This window comes from Centrocercus urophasianus, unplaced genomic scaffold, assembly GCF_019232065.1.
Source record: "Centrocercus urophasianus isolate 14NV4802_14NV808 unplaced genomic scaffold, USGS_Curo_1.0 seq_23, whole genome shotgun sequence".
Lineage (NCBI taxonomy): Eukaryota > Metazoa > Chordata > Aves > Galliformes > Phasianidae > Centrocercus > Centrocercus urophasianus.
In genome coordinates this window covers 3,502,827-3,519,931 of record NW_024884789.1, presented here as the reverse complement: position 1 = coordinate 3,519,931, position 17,105 = coordinate 3,502,827, and the positions used below count along the sequence as shown (strand labels likewise).

Here is a 17,105-nt window from a genome sequence, read left to right as displayed (position 1 = left end):
TAACCACCTCCAGACTGCTCTGCTCAGGGACAGGCACCTGCCTTATTTCACTCGCTCTGCTTCCTGAAATCCCTGCTTGCATTTACACCCTGGGAAACTGCTAAATTTATGGAGGCTTAATTTCTACCCGTTTTTGGAGCTCTGTTCTTGTGCGTTGTTCTCTGAACAAGCACTGACACTTCTGTAGTGCGTTGCTGCCAGACACGCTCTGCTTGGTGACTGTGGAACAAACCCAGCAGCACTGAATGCCCACATCATGCAGCACTCACGTGTTGCTGTGCTGAAAATCATGTACCTGCCTGTATCTCATCCTTCTTACTGAACATTTCAAACTTTGAACTGATAATTTGTAATGAACTCTCTGACAGATGGTGGATTTCCTTCTTCTCATTTGCCTTCCCTATCTCCCAGCAGCGTGTCAAATGATTATACTTATTTCCTCCAAAAAATTCAGACAATGAAAACTAAATGTTTCAAGATTTCAACAGAAAACTGATTCATAACAATTCATTTTTGCCTGTGAAACATGCTTGTCACAGAATTTCCCTTTATTTGGAAAATCAGTTTTTCATCAGAAGCTTTCTCTTCAGAGTTTTTCTCCCAGGCTTTTCTTCAGCATCCAGTCCTTCTAACAGCTCCTGAGGTGCAACATCTGCTGACTTCAGTCAGTTGCACCCCAGTAATTGAAAGCAGAGTTCTGTCTGTTATTTGTAAGGTGTGTTGAATGGACAAAACCTTACAGTAACTGAAATGTTAGGATTAGCAGCAAAGCGATCCTCTCATTTAGTCCTCCACTCTACTTGCATGTATCAGATATGAAATGTTTAATAAACTGCAGTTTAAGGGTAAGGGTGACGTACCCCTCAGCATATTCCTCAGTCTGAATTACTGAGTAAACTGCTTTTAATAGGTTTGTGTTTCCATTTACATGGAACATACACAAAAACAGATCGGGTAGGTTGTGCAGCTTCCTCCATTTTCGTGTTGGATGGTTCTTCCTTTGACATATTAGTGGTAAATTATGAAGGCCATTTTCTTCTTTTATATACTTCATGTACATCATGCATACTTAAAAGTACATGTTTTGCATCCAGTGTGTAGGCTCCTGTGAAATGAAAAAAGCATCTCCCCAAACCTACCAGTGTGGCACAGCTTCCTTTAGCTCACAGATGTATTTGGCATGTAATGATCACGGACTCAGACTTGTTTTTCAGATGTCTCATAGCACATGTATCGCGTTCTGCCTTCACATTTCTGTGTGATTTCTTCCACCCCAGGCTGTGTTAAGTGTCTGTATTTCATGTACTGGGAGTTTTTTGAAACATGAGTAATCTTACAGCTAATACACATGCCCTGTTTCTAATAATTATACATTTGAATTTAAATTGCGCTTTTCTCTGTGCTAGTGGCATGGTTCTTCTGTGGCTGTTCTAATCTCCAGTCCGTGCTTGTTTCACAGATGTACTGATCAGCAGAGCTTCAGCTCCCACTTTGAATTTCTTGCTACCGAAAAACTTTGTATTTAAGATGTTAATGTGTGCTTAAAGGGCAAGGTCCTTGGATGCATTTCCTCTGAGAAAAGTGTCCCAGGCACAAAGCTCCGAAGTTTGCAGCCAACACCTGCTGTAGTGAAAGTCTGCAGGGCAGAGAACCGCTGAAATGGTTTTTCCAGAATGATCTGTGAGAGTACGGGTAGAGTGGGGAGTCACAGAATCATAGGGTTCTGTAGCAGTGATGGAACGACATGCTTTTGGTCCCTGTTTTTAGAAAATCAGCGTGAAAAGAAATGTTTGCAAGGAACTGCAAATCTGTTGAATGTTTAAATACCTTTAATGTAACCAACGTGTTTTATTTTGAAGTGACAAAGATCTTAGACCCGCTAGAAACAGTTCAATAAAGGCAAAGTTGTGGTCTAAGTACATACTAAAAATATTTATGTACAATCTTCAGGCTTACAAGTAGACCCAAATTAGTAGTGTTATTCAGGGGATTAAGTTTTATAAGCATCTGAAACATGAAGCTTTGCTGTATTATACTTCAGTTTTTGCCAACAGCAGTTCTGTAATAGCCCAGTGAGTGACGTCACTGCTAATGACATTTCAGAAGAAGCAAACAAAATATTTATTATCTAATTCATTGTAAATTTTAATCACCAGCTGTAACAGCACAGGTTTTTACAGGAATTTTTTGAAGTCCTGACCTGTTTCAAATCAGTGAGGAAAAATGCTGGTGTCGTTCCTATGATCTGTGTTTTCAGTTCTTCCTTTAGATAGGTCATTTCTCTGAGCAGTTGAATTCCAAAATCTCAGGGTGTTACCTCAATGTTCATTTGCTCTGCTAAGTTTTTGCATTAGTAGGCAAACACAGAAGTCCAAAACATAGAACTCATGTTGTGATGTTAAATGCTGGTAGAAAAACATGTAGGTGGTTACAATAGCATGGAACAATTCACAGAGCCACTAAAAGCTGATTAAACAGCGTTGATCAGTCATTCTAAATAAATGAGAAGGAACAAAACTGAATATTGTGAGGAATAAGGATGGGACGTGATTTTTCAGCAAGAAAAGCTTTCCTGGCTTAACACAAAAATATAATGTGTTAACAGAGTCTTAAAATCAATATACAGCGAATTAGCAGTCAGCAGAGAACAGCCAGATGACAAGGGGAATGATTCATTTCTCAGAATGACTAAGATCTCAGGCAGCTTGTTGTGTGGAGTGTTTGGAGCCTGTGAATACAGTTAAAAGAAATTCCTTTAATTTGATCTGGAAGTATGTTTATGACAGATGTAAAGCACTTGAATTCTACTGAGGATTTCCTCTTGTGCTGCTGCCTTCCCGACTCTACTCTTTACAGCTGTTCTTCAAGTACTGACTACTAAGCTAGACAGCCTAGTCCTCTTACACCTTATTACATGAAAATGCAGTTTCCAGCTCTAGCTGAGTAATTAGATAACCCAGCGCTGCTAAGCTAATGATAATGAAGTGAGGAGGAAAGGATCCCTAAATAATCAGATCCTTTTTTTAGGGACTGAGAAGAAAATACATTTTGATGTTTTTCAGAAGGCACTCAGGCATCAGCTTCTACCTCTTTCTTTCATTTCAGCTTAAAATTTACCACTGGTTCATCAGAAGCAGTGTGGCCTTAGGTGTTCCAGCTGTAAATGAATGTGGATTGCTTTCACTTGGGAAATGACAGCTTCTGACATTTGTCTGAATATTAATGTTGAATCGGATGGAGGAATCATTATGGCTGATGTTTTTTGGTTAAGTTGAAGATGAAACTTTAACACAGGCCTGTGTTTAAGTTTTCCTGAAACAAATGAACATTTTTGGCAGGTTTTTTTTATTACTTAAGTCTCAGTTTGAGTTCAGATTTCTGCTTTTCTCTTTCTTGCTTGCTTTTTTATTTTTTATTTTTTTAACATTTTGACTATCTGTGAACTTCTCTTTTCCCTTTTTGGTGGGTTGAGAGAAATCTCAGAGCTGCTGTGAACTGGGGACAAAATCTTGTCTTCAATTGCAGCTGGCACCTTCTGGTTTTGTGCTGCCATCCTATCCATTGCTCTTTCTCATTTGGTCATTTAGGATATTTTCAGAGGAGCCCTTGGCCCGTTTTTTGAGTAATCCCAGCCCAGGTTTTCAGAACTGAGTCCTGCAGTTCCCGCTGATGTGTTTGCAGGTAACAAAGCCCTGAAACTGCTCAGTTATTTTGAAAACTTGGCCATGTATTTGTGTCAGCTTTGGAGCTAAGTGCTGCACTGGTGCTGTGTGGCTGAGCTTTTCTGCTCTTTCTGACCTGAGAGGGCACTGTCTGCAAGTTCAGGCTGTGCACACATCAGGGCTGCAAGCTGTCTGTAAGTCTGGGCAGCCTCGTCTTGCTTGCATTTGGAGGGTGCTAGAAGACTTGTAACTGGCCCCAGTCAACAAAAGGGCGCTCTTGTGCCCTATGAAACTACAGTACAGAGGCAGGCCAAAGGTAGATGCAGACCCACATTGTTAAATTCCAACTCTTAAATGCTTCTATTAATTTTCTGAGGTTTGTGTTTTCCTTCCCTAGTGCTAGCAGCCTCCTGCTTCAGCAAGTGCAGTGGCTCTTTCAGTAGTGCACCTTACTGAGCCCTGCAATGAGAAGGAAGATGTGAAGGTCAGATTTAAGGAGAGGGATGAACCCAAACTCAGAGGGAAGCGCTCCTGATGGAGCAGAGAATGAATGGCCCTTGTGCAGGGACAAGAGCAGCTCGTGCCTGGAGGCAGAAGGGAGTACAAGGTGAAGCTGAGAACAGGGAGGGAAATTCTAGATGTCTGTAAGATGAATAGCAGTAAGTTCAGTAGGAAGCCTGGTAGGCACAACCACCATAGCAGAAATCTCTCCAGCACACACACTGTGCTTCCATTTATTAATCTCTCATTTGTCAGCCTTCCCATTCAGAGCCTTGAGCTTTGTGAACTGCACCTGAGTTTCTGGGCTTGGCTTGAGATCCAAACCAGGGCGCTGCCAATTGCTGCTGCGGAGCCACAGACTCTCCCACTGAAGCACAGAGCACATCTTCAGCCCCACTGGTTCTGCTGCAGGGGGTAGCAGGTCGCTGTGCTGTAACTCCCCTGAAGGCAGGGCCCATGTGTGGCTGTACACATGCCAAACGTCAGCTACGTTTTTGGATTAACATATCCAGAAGCATTTAAGTGATTCAGAAGCCGACATCCCCAGCAGTTTTGACTTCTATGCCATCTCTAAATTGCTTTGACTTTCAGAGAGAATGGGGCTATTCAAATGTTTATTCACTTCTAAAAACATTCCCTGTGGTGCTTAGCAAATATCAGTATATTCCCTCTTCAGAGGACTGGGGTGAGTAGCAGCCCACTGCTCTTGAGTAATGAGGAGGAGAAGGGAAGACCTGTCCCCTCCTGGTATCGCTGCTTTGGGGAGAAAGTGTGCAGGTTTTTTTTTTTTCCAGGACTTCTGAAGTTCCTTGTTTTTGTCGGTTCTCTGTTCCCTATTTTAATTTTGTTTTCTTTGGCCCCTTTCTAACACTTCTGCCTTATAATTTGGGTGGGAGGTGGAAGGGGAATGGCTTTTTCTTTCCCCTTTATTGTGGCAGAGAATGGGGGATGGAGGCAGGCTTTCCTGGACTTTTATATTCAAAATACCTATAAATAATTAGTTGCAGGGACCTAGCTTCCCCCTCCTTTTAAGGCCTAATTTAGGTTCTTTATCAAAATGATTTAAAATGCCTTTCTCAGTAGGAAACCATATTTCAGAGCTTTTATTTATTAGACTTCTCAAAAAGTGTGTTTTTAATGCACATCCTGACTTTCTGCCAAAACTGTCCACTGAAACACTGGGACTGGAGCAACCCTTTGTAAAGGGAGTTATATTTATTGGATTTTTACATATTGATAAAAAACAATTCATCAAAATAAATCATACACAGAATCGGCACATAAATCTCCCAGTCCTCACTACACACTGTACTATATTACCATCTTGACAACCTTCTCTCAAATACAGGAAAACTTTTCTCATGATGTACATTTCTTTACCTCTCCGAAAGTATCCATAGTTTTCCTGAGCTGCACTGGTTGGTTGTTTTGAGCTGTAGGAGTTTGGGGTGTGGATTTTGTTTCATTATGTAGGGACAGGAAAACCTCACTGTATTTTCAGGCAGAGTAAGGCAGCCCTAAATGCCACAAAATATGCGAGGACTTCTAAGTACTAAAGGAAAGTCAGATTTCATAATAGGTGCTTGAATATCTGAATGCTATTGTGTTGTGAGCACAGAGAAATCAATTCCTTCTGTTTTAAGCAGCACAACATTGCCAGTACTGCATAGCTGGTCTGGGGGGAGCGCTTCGCTTAAGCAGTTTCAGGATGTTCAGAACAAGTGTGTGTGTGTCTGTCTGTCTCGTAGTGGACGTAGACTGGACCCATCCATTCTGGGACACCCTCTGTCCCCCTTCCAAATTACTTCCTGCTCTCTGAGCAGAAGCTACATAAAGATAATCTGAGCCTAATTATATTAAGTACATACAAATCTGTAAACTGGACTATGCAAGACTATGATTCAGTGTAATCCTCTGGAAATTTACAGCAAATAAAGCTTCTCTTGGCTGTGTTTTGAGTACCTCTCAGATGCAGATCCTGGGGATGTGAGAGCCTTCTCTAAAAATGAAAGTTCAGTCTTTCCCCATGCTGGTTCGAGAGCTGTGGCTTTCCAAAGGGGTTTTGTAGTACCGGGACCATCACTCCAGAAGGCTCTGGTGTTTCTGACAAAAGGGCTCTGACATCCAGCCAGCGTTTGTGAAAGTTCAGAGTTTGGAAACTGGGAGCTCTGTAATAAATCATTGCAATAAAAGGTAGAACAGATTCTAGCAAGTGTTCAATCACTCAGCATGGTGCCACTTAGAGGCAGAAGACCTTAAAACAACCAGCAAGATGTCTGCAGAAGAAACCTCCGCTGCCAGCTCTCAGCACTCTCTATCCTGTCATTTGACGCCTTTCATCTCAGGTTAGTTCAGCAGAGGGGCTGCAGTGCAGGCTGGGTCAGGATCTGAACCTGGGCACTGCTGATGAGCTTCAGTTCAGATATTGTGTTGGAAAGGGCTTGTGCTGTGCACCAAATGGAATCTGGAAACACTTGGGGCTAATAGCTTGCACCCTACCATGCTGTGTAACCAACTGCCCCTCGTGGTTTGGGGCTTTAAGGTAGGTAGGGGTGGCTGGTGCAGTTAAAACCGGGGGGCTCTTCCAGTTCCCTCCCAGGACTCAGAGTTCAGAAGGCAGGACATGCAGCTGCAGAGCCACCGATCTCTGGGGGTTGCTGGTCACATCACAGCACTGGAGGAGCAGGGCACACCTCCTGAGCCAGCCAATGTGCACCACATAGTGAAGAAAGCAGGGATTAAATGACCAGCAGGGCACTTTCTTAGGGTGTGCCCTTCTGCCTCTGAAGCCCCATATACCCCAAGTTAAATATTTTTCCTCCAGATGAACTGACTGTTTGAACTAGCAATGCCCACAGCCCCACAGATGGAGGACCAGTGGTAGGTGCTTACAGGCCAGTATCTTCCACCAGCACTTTCTCTGCTATGGAATCCAAAATGTGAAGATCACAGCTATCTTTCAGTAAAAGAAAATCAATATCAAATGCTGAGATAATTTTCCTAGTTAGAAAAACAGTTCCTGATATAAATGTGCTTTAATTATCAGTAGGGAAACTGAGGCAGTAAGGTGCAAAGGCTGAGAAGAATGCAGGTGTTCAGCTGTCGCTGTTTCTCAAATCTGTCGTTAGGAATGTACCTGGAGAAGAAAAACAAACATCTAGGTGAAAAAATAAAATAAGATGCTTTCCCTGCAGGAATTATTACTGTGGGAAGGGGAATTCTGCTCTTTGCCAGCATCTCGCATCGCCGCAGCAGTTCATGGTTTTAAGGGTAACTGTTTCAGGTCTCTCTCTCTCTCGTCAATTCTGTTTGTAAAAGGGGTGACAGGATTAATTTTTAAGTTCAGAAATAAGTGCACTTGTATAAGGAGAATTTAAGTCTGTATTTATTGCTTTTCATTGTAAGTAATTTTATTCATAAACAGATTAAATATAGGCAGCTAAAAAGCAATATGTACCAGTAGTAATTTCAGTGAATGATGACTCTAACATTTTTCTTCTTTAACATCTAAAGACAGTGGTTACATTTTTACCTTAAAATGTATTCCATAAAAGGGCAGAAGTCTTTCAAAATACTTGCAAACTTACCTCAGGAGAACAAATTTGTTTGGATGATAAACAAAAGTTCTGGTTTTAGTTTGGTTTAAAAAGAAAAAAAAAAAACCAACTTGAATTATATGTGAATGTCATAAAATATTTCCATGTACTTTCAAGAATAATTGAAGCATATGTACTCAAAGTGTAATACTTTTTATAATGGTTTCAGACTAAATTATCCATTATATGGGACTAACACATAAAAGCCTTTCCTCTACATCAAGTGATAGATCAAAGGGAGGAACGATGGCTTGTCCACATGCATAAACCACACCTCTCAAATTCTGAGAACAAGGATATGCAGTCTGCATTTTAACTACATCTCCATGACATGAAACAGTATTCTCATGTCTCCTACTGTGGGAGAGTCAGGTAGTCCTGGCTACAAAGATTTCCTTTTACATTTCTCCCTTTTTTTTTTTTTTGTTCTATCTCATGGATGACATTTCAGTGACTAGTCCCAGGTGAGTTTAATTTGAAAACTAAACTTCACTCAGATCCTCCCTGGGCAGTGGGGAAACCTGTTGAGATGGAGTGCGATTCTCAGTTATTTCAGGGTAGATCTGTGAGCCTAGCCTTGCAACCTGAGGGAAACTGCAGGGCATGCACATGGTGCTGCACAAAGCCTGAGCAGCTTCAGAGGCACAACCTGAGGATGCCTGTTCCACAGCTGCCTCCTTCTGCTCACCTGAGGATGGCCTTAATGGTTAGGGGGCATTCTCTGAGTCAGACCTGCTCCTCTCTACTGGCCGCTCTTTTGGGCTCAGAGGAATTTAATACTTCATGTTTGTGCCACTTTCCTATCTGCAATATTAAGCTGGTAGTACTTCCACCCTCACAGGGATTCCTTATCTTCTCTGTCTACCTAAAATGCTTTCCCTCATGCGGATGCTTTGAGGATTACAAATGCTGAGCATTATGGCTGGTAAGCAGCAAGGACCAAACAGACCAAACAGCCTCAGCTTTTGGGGTACTTTTTCTGAGTTTTTCCTACTTATTTCCATATTAGCAATTTAAAAAACAATGCAGACTCATTGTTATAGTGGCATAATTAAAGATGTTTGCGTTTGAAATTTGACTGCAGTAGAAAATTGAAGATGTATAATTTCATAGCAGTATGTCCCCAGATCTGGTCTTCCAGACAGCAGATTGGATGTTAGCCTAGTTATTCCCAGTAACATCTGGTTCATGAGCACTGATGCACTACATGATCAGAGAATAAAGTCCCTCAAGATAATCTATTCTCACCAAAATGTAAGTGTACCTTTTATTATTGTCGTGGTTGCTAAACAATGTGAAGTGCGCTGGGGAAGCACTGAGTTGAGGCACCAGAAGAAGAGGCTGCGATCATGGAAAGGTTGAAATTTCTCCTCTGATCATTTCTGACAGCTCAGAGTGGTTCTTCCACAATTGGAACCACTTGTGCTGCTTATTAATATAATGAAACTTATCCTCCAGCAAAAACAGAACCAAAGGTTGACACAAGAGTGGAGGGAGAGGCTGAAACCTGATCTGGTTAGGGATCTCTTAAAGATGATGGAAGTCTAATAAAATCCAGTCTGCTTCCTACCTCCGTTACAACTCCCACTCCCAGTCTGTCTTCACAAGCTGAAGTGGAATAATTCCTCCTTCCTCAGCCAAGCCAAACCCACCATTGGGCTCAAATATCAATATATCCTAACAGCATCTAACGGTCTTTGGCAGCTTGGCCTCTTTTGGTATCTTTCCCAATCTATGAAATTCTTTCTTTTGATTCCAATAGGTGCTAAAACATCTCTTGTTTCATAGTGGATTTTATATTTTCATTATTTTTTGCTACTTTTTTTTTTCCCCCCCCGTTTCCAGAGTACTTCATAAAAGCTCAGTACTTGATATATCTTCATTGTGGAGACAAACACTAGTTGAGAAAAGAAAAATATGCACTTCTCCATTAGCAAATGGTTACAGAAAAGATGTACATTTTGCATCTTGTTGGATTCTTCACTGCCAGAATGGGAATCGTGAGTTGTAAAGTCAAAAAGTACCCTAACAATTAAAACAACAACAACCTGAGATCTTCAAATATCTGAAGAGCCAGGTAGGAAAGCAGCTAACCAGAACTGGAAGGCTAAGCAGAACCAAGTGTCAGAGTTGATATAACTCATTACATTTACGTGGAAAATAAGGGATGAAAGTTTAGGTTTTTTTAAGAAATAAAGGAAACACCCAAGAATGAGTTTACAAAAGTGCAATATTTTCTCTCAAAGCCATAAGGTTAGCAGGTTGGTATCCAACATCTGTGACTGATTATGGGCATTTGAGATGGCAGGTGGCTTTAGGAAATGGAAACCTTACAGGGCTTTACAAATACTTTCTGTAGTTAGGCAAAGTTATTTGATTTATTCTCAGTGGTTTTCATTCTATAGCCTAGTTTAATATCTATCAACTTGTCTTAATCCATGTTAATATTTTCTTATAGACACAGCGTTGTGTAAATTCTCCAATCAGATTCCTAGAAGTTGCCCTGGAGAGTAATAGAGTTACTGGGTTTACACTACCGAGGCCTGTTAAGGTGAAGAACATAAATCATGGCATTTAAAAATGCCAGTCAAATCTTTCAGACAGTAATGAGATCAAGAACCAGATCTGATCATATTTGCTCCTGACAATTTTAAGAAGACCTATAATTCCATGTACTTCCACTATGTGTGGTCACATTGAAATTGCATGTCTGCATTAAGCAGCCAAAGCCAGAAAAAGCCCTCCAAAACTACCAGGCAGGCTTAAATCACACAGCTTGGGTGATCTACACCAGAGTTTAATAGTGTCACACACTCAAAGAATGAGCAAGGAAAGCTAAACGTACCACATGGCAGTTCCTTGTCCTGGACAACAGGCCAGCAGCTGCACAGGGGCTACATGAGATGCAGGGCCACCAAATGTAGCTCTTCTTCTGGGTTGGACAGGAACCACAACTTAACTCTGGGAAGAGACAACCAAAACAGGGTAATAAACCCCACAGGAAATGGCTGGAATTGCTTGACAAATCAAGCCAACGTACAACAACTGGCTCCTCCAGAAATAATAACAGTAGTAAAACAATTTGCAGCTGACAGCAGCATGGCTAATGGATGATCCAGGGCAGGCAGGAGTTAAAAGTTTCAATTATCCTTTCCTAGATAGCATTCCTGGGGAATAACTCAAGGAGCAAATACCATAGAAACCCCAACATAGGTTAGTTATTACTACAATGAAAAAAATCAGCATTCAGCCAAACCTCACCATTCTCTGGTATTGTAAAACTAGTCCCACAGTGCTATCTGAGAAGTTCTAACCTCAGCACTTGTCCGGATCCATTTCCAGCTATCTGTGTGTATGTCTGTGTATATTCTTCCACAGATTTATTTTAAATCTCCTTTCCTGAAGCTGTACAGCATTCTGATTTATAGGATTTTCCTAAGCTTCACATAGCCTTTTCTTTTTTACACAAAATATGTTTTACTACTTTGTATTTTTTCCCAAAGAAATGGATTTTATTGGACAGGGCTTCACACATAGCTGCATAACGTTTGTCTTATGGATTTTGTATTAAACCACTTTAACACTTTTGTAGACCTGAACTCTGCAAATACTGTGAGTGAAATGCCCTGAGCTTCATCTTGCATCTTTGAACTGAGCACAGTGAACTTTGCCTAGTTACTCAGCTGGCACACGAGCAGTCCATTTGCAATTCATAGAGAGAAAGAGAGAGGGCCTGATCCTGCACTTACCAAATCCAGAGGAAACCCTGCTGCTGAGAGCAGCAAGACCAGCAGCAAAATCATAATGAGTACTTAAGATGGTATTTCACAATAACTGTAATGTGACAATCGTGATGAAGTGGTTTTTTTTGGTTTTTTTTTTTGTTCTTTTTTTTCCTCCAAAGGCAGTGTCAGAATTAATAGGATCTTTCCAACTCACTCTCCTTGAAATGGTTTGCAAGAGCTAAAATAAATAAGTCCCTAGGATACTTCTCCATTGTTAGGATTTATGCTCATTTCATAAATAGCTGTTAGATTTTGAAGTTCTTTTCCCTCCATCATTGTCATCTTCCCTTCTTTATTGTAGCATGAGTAATCTAATTTTTCTGCATAGCATGTTGCAGTTTGATAGACGGATCTCTGAGGGATGCTGTATGTGTCAGCATCAGTGCAAATGACTTCTGAGGTTGGCTCACACCCCCACACGAGTGTGGAATCCAAATCACCCCAGAGTTACACATCCGCCCGCCCCACACCTCACTGCTGGATAATGTATTCACTTGCCTCTGGCAAGAGGAAAAAAAAAAAAAAAGTGAGATCCTCCATTGCATACTGATGTCATGGGGAAGAAGCCATAATTGGGGCTGGTCACATGCTAATGGGACAGTAAGCTGCTTTTTGCTGTCTGTGTAGATAAGCTTCAGCTCTCTTGATCTGCACCTATAGATATCACGTACTTGGAGAACACACCAAGTTTGGAGACTTGCAATTCAGACATTTCACCAAAAAACAAACAAAAAAAAAATACTGATAGGCTGGAGGCTCCTGGGTTTTTCTTTTTCCACAGAACCTGATCTCAGTAGCAGGAGACTTTGACTATCACTACTTTGGTTTATCAGTAATAATTAATGGCACATGCAATTGCATTCCCCACATTAATCAAGGGCACAGCTTTCAAATCTACAGTTCTAGTAGGAAAGCACTCACAAATCAGCTGCCCTTTCTTTTTCCTTTTAACAAGCAGATGCAAACCAGGAAAGAGGGATTTTCTGCTTTGGCTGCATCTAAACCTTTATTGCTCAGCTTGAAAGTTGAGAGAATGAAGTTCCCATGTTTCAAGCCTCATTCCCTCCTCCCAGCAATACACTTAAATAATTTGGGCACCAATACTTCCAGTCCTCATGTGAAGGATAGGGATACTTCCAGTGACTCATCTGTTTCTAGTTAGGCCCTAAGCACTCTCCTGCCCTTTCTTCCTGCTTGTAATAGCTGTAGAAGTTATTAGGTCTGCTGGGTTGAACTGGGGGCTCAGGATGGTCTGCCACTGGGTTGTGTGGACTTGGATCATTGCTCTGTGACTTCTTTTCCCTATCTGCAAACAGGACTTCTAGTGAAGACAAGAAGGGAATGTGGAGCATCTGTGATGAATGCTGTTACCTGATAACATAAGAATAGGTGGCAGTGATACTAGAGCTAAATCTGCAGATATAAGACTGCAATTTGTGATTCAATTGTCATCCCATTTCCAGGTAGTGAGACTGAGTTGGTTTTGATACAAAGCCACTGCATTCAGTTGTCTTAACCTTCAGCCTGCATAACTGCAAGGAAGAACACAAGAATTTTTTGCCTGATATCTTAACATGGCATTATATGCTTCATTAGTGGCACATAATGAAACTGCCTTATTTGAAGCATTCTGTTCCTGACATGCAACTCATTTCTCATTCAACAAGTTTAATTTTGCAGATTATGGGCATTTTTTTACATGACAGGAAAGATTTGAAGATATATATTATCAGAAAAAGCCAACAACAGCAACTCTTAAGAGAAACCATCGTTCTTCCTCTGCTAAAGTCAGAGCCCAAGGCCCGGTCCCAGCCTGGGGTTAGCCATATATGACACTAGGCATAGCTTCACTAGCAAGCTCTTAATAGCCTCTGTGTTTCCTGGCAGATCTCAGGTAATAATGTTGGTGGATATCAATCAAATCTTAAGTACATAAGACTCAATTATGATGTTGCAGAATACAGAGGCTGTTCAAATCCAGTCCAGACTATGAACTCAATCTGCTGTTTACTTAAAGTATATAGAAAACACTTGACCTCTTCTCAGTGGCATCCATGTGGAAACACTCGGCGATAAAGACCTTCCTTGGTTTTCATAGGAATCATGTTTCAACATTCTTTATCTTCTCTAATTAAGGTCAGTGGTCTTGTACTCCCAGCTTTACACTCACCCTTCTCCTTCACCAAAATAGCAGGCACTTATCCAGCTGCAGTTACCCTGTGTGTAATGCATGTAGACCAATTTGTGCCTCTATAATTCCAGGGGCAGAACAAAGTCATGAAAATTTGGGTCTTTGCTGAAAGAAATCCTGTTTGTGGGCTTCCGTGCTCACACACCATGATGAGGACCAATATCTAATAGAAGAGACATGGGGGGATAGGATTGCTTGCAAATTTAATTCCACTACTAGAATTTCCCCTTACCCGCAGCTCATATTCCCACCCAGCAGGAAAGGTGTGAGAAATTTCTGAAGGAGAATGGCAGAGAGTGAATTTCATCTCCCTTTGCAACAATGTAAGTGCTAATTGCAGGCAGGAAGCAAGGGGCTAACTAGTAGACATCTAGGAAAACACCTGGGGAATATGGCAAAGAGATTCATTATTTTCATTGTCAAAGAAACCCAGGAACATTTCACATGCCAGATTCCCCAAAGCTTCAACTTCCCTATGCTTTAACTCAAGCCCTAGCTGCATCCTCATGGAAACACACATCACACTCAATGGGGCACAGTCAAGGAATGCTAATTCCATAGCATTGAAAGCTGTTGCTGCAGGATGACAGAGGACACCTGTAAATCTATAACACTATGGAAAATACAACAATAATAGCAGTATCGCAAAACCTTTAGCTGCATCAGTGGAGGACAGGCCCAAAAACAGCAGCCGTAGATGCAGAAATAAATGAAATGCTTACCTTCAGAAGGCCTCACGTAGGCAGGGGTCTTCAGTGAGCTTCCTGTGTCTCTCCTACCAGCCTTTAAAGAGGTCTGGGAAGAGGTGGATCCTGGCTCCACCCCTTCTGGTCGCTCAGCTGCATTGCATCGCATTGCATTGCATGCACCTGAGCTCCCTGAGTTGGCCCTGCCTTCCCACCAGGTGCTCAATCACTGCTTCGGGCCATGAGTTAGCATTTCTGCTACACCAAATCAGCCCACCACCAAGGCTGAACAAACACGTCCCCCTGAACACAGGGCATGTGGGGACTGTGCTTATACTTAAAAAGCCCTGGTAACTTTTAGGAGAATTGTACTTCCTGATCACCAATTATATCATTTCTACAAGAAATATGAACTTTTATTATGAATAATGAATACATTTCTTTTATTATTATTATTATTCATTGTATCACAGCTGTGAGTGGTTAACAATGAAAGGGAAAGATTCATGAAATGAAACTCTGTAAAACAAAATTGAGCCAGGCATCTTCAGACCTCGGTATTTATTTAGGCTTGCAGCCGATGCATTGCACTCTTTGCCTTTGGACTGGCCTGTTCTCATTTCCCACTCACAGCAGAATATCGTTTTTAGAAAAGAGCTAATGCTCTTAAAAAGAAAAAAAAAAAGAAAGAAAGAAAGACCAGAACAAAACTAACGGAGTTGTGCCCTGTGTGAGATTGTCTTGACCCTGCTCAAAGGCAGCTGTGCAAGCCAGATCCTCATCTCCTCCCTCAGCACATGCTTCAGCCTAACTCCTGTGTCGTGACTGTATGTACAGGGTTAGGCCACTTGTTTTCTTTAGAGAATAACAACCCCAAAACATGATTTATTTTTCCCACTATGCTGGGTTTATAAGTAGCTGGAAATGGCTCTTTGCTCCTACAGCGGGAGTGGGGCACATGGAATAAGACTTCTAGAAATCTCCAGACCATCTCGCAGCCAGCAGAAGGCAGAGGGACACTGAACAGTTTCTGGACTCAGGACTGGGTCTCATTTTTCTTGCACTGCTTGTACTTGTCTTCACTTTGTCTGTCATTGTCCGTAATCCCACTGTAACCACAGCTGTCCCATGTTCTGAAGAGGCATCTTGCTTTTCTGGCTGCTGTTGGACAGGCCCACCAAGATTTTCTGTGGAAATATGTCTGGCTCACTACTTTTCATCAGTAGAAAGCTTGTGATGGAGACTGTGAGAATTTTGAGGCACTACAGTAGTTACAACTTATTTGTCTTCTCTGATTTATATGGGAGATCTGGGGAGTTACCGGAATACACAAGCCGTTGGCCTTCCAAAGACAAAGCAGAAGAATTTAGGAGCATCTTCCTCCACAGCTCAGAATAAAGGATTTTGATCAGCTGAGCCTATTGCCAGAATCACTGTCAGTATCCAGCAAAAAATTTGCGAAAGTTTCCTCCCTTCTTAGATCTGCAGAAGGATTTGTGTTATCACTTAAATGTGGAGTAGCACAATAAAATTCAAGGATGTTGAGCATGAATGAGCTCAGTCACTCATGCCACGAAGAAGGTGTGCTTTATTAAATACTGAGCCCCTTACATATTCACACCAGCCTCTGAATCACAATCCTTTTCCTTTCAACCAGAGAATATTCCCCCATCTACAAAGATTTTGCAAGTAAAGCTGTTCTACCATTTTGTTTGCCCTGAACTGAGATGCACCTACTTTGGATGTGCAAACCAGCAACTCCTGAAAATCACTGCCTGCAGAGCGTGCTGAAGAAGGAAAGATGGTATCCTAGAGATGAACAGCAGGGTCACTTTTTAGTAGCAGACAAACTAATCACTCAGTACCTGCTTTTGTTTTTTTCCATACTGGGGCTGGGTTTGACACATCTTCCATTTAGTTCTGTAACTGACCGGTCCTTACACTTCGTTTATTCCTCATTTAATTTCTGCAGCATCTTCCTGCATCCTTTTTTGGAAACCTCCATATTCCTGGCAAAATAGAGTCACCAGGAGCTGCTTAGATGTCCTCAGACCCCCTTGGAATTAATATTTTTTCGTGCTGTGCATTTTCTTCAGTGCTGGTATATGTGTTATCTTGTTTGATGGCATTTAATTTTGCATCAGTTTGCACGTTCTCGTCCTGCGTTGTATCCAGTAAGATTTTTGCATGACACATTTTGCCTTCTGCTGTTCCCACATCTTCTGCTGAGACAGGATTTATCTTGTGGATTCAAGTTTTCAAAGAGGTGTGGGGGCTTTTTCCTATGTTTAGGCGTTCACTGTTAGGATTTTCTGTGCCATGACAACTTCATGTTGGTAGCAGGTTAGAGATGGGTTTTTTTTCAGTTCAGTATTGGTGTAACTTGAAATCCTTTCTAACTTGAGTCTCTGAGTTGCTAGAATGAAAGTCTGCAGTTTGTACCCTGTCATCCACTCTGCTGTTGGTTGTTCCATGCTTTGAGTGTTTCTACAAGGCAAAATCATAAATACTGTCCCAAGATAGGTCGTGTGTTTAGAGCACTGGGACCCCTTTTTGAAGAATATCGTTGGACAAGTCACTGATCTCCCCATGCCTCAGTTCCCTGGATAAAATAATACAGACGGATAAAATAATACTAATGCTGGCCTGACTTCCTTTAGATATTGTGAGAATCGATGCACAAA

At 41.5% G+C, this 17,105-nt stretch overlaps 1 long non-coding RNA gene across 1 annotated transcript in view; it reads right to left on the bottom strand.

Moving 5' to 3' along the window:
• Positions 1–3,444: 3,444 nt before the first annotated feature.
• The window catches only part of LOC122163288, a 34,312-nt gene continuing 20,651 nt past the window's right edge, over positions 3,445–17,105 (bottom strand). Inside the window, exons 3-4 of the long non-coding RNA XR_006169873.1 lie at positions 10,605–10,720; positions 3,445–7,299 (exon numbers count right to left, since the gene is read on the bottom strand). This is a non-coding gene — a long non-coding RNA (uncharacterized LOC122163288). The remainder of the gene's footprint in view (positions 7,300–10,604; positions 10,721–17,105) is intronic.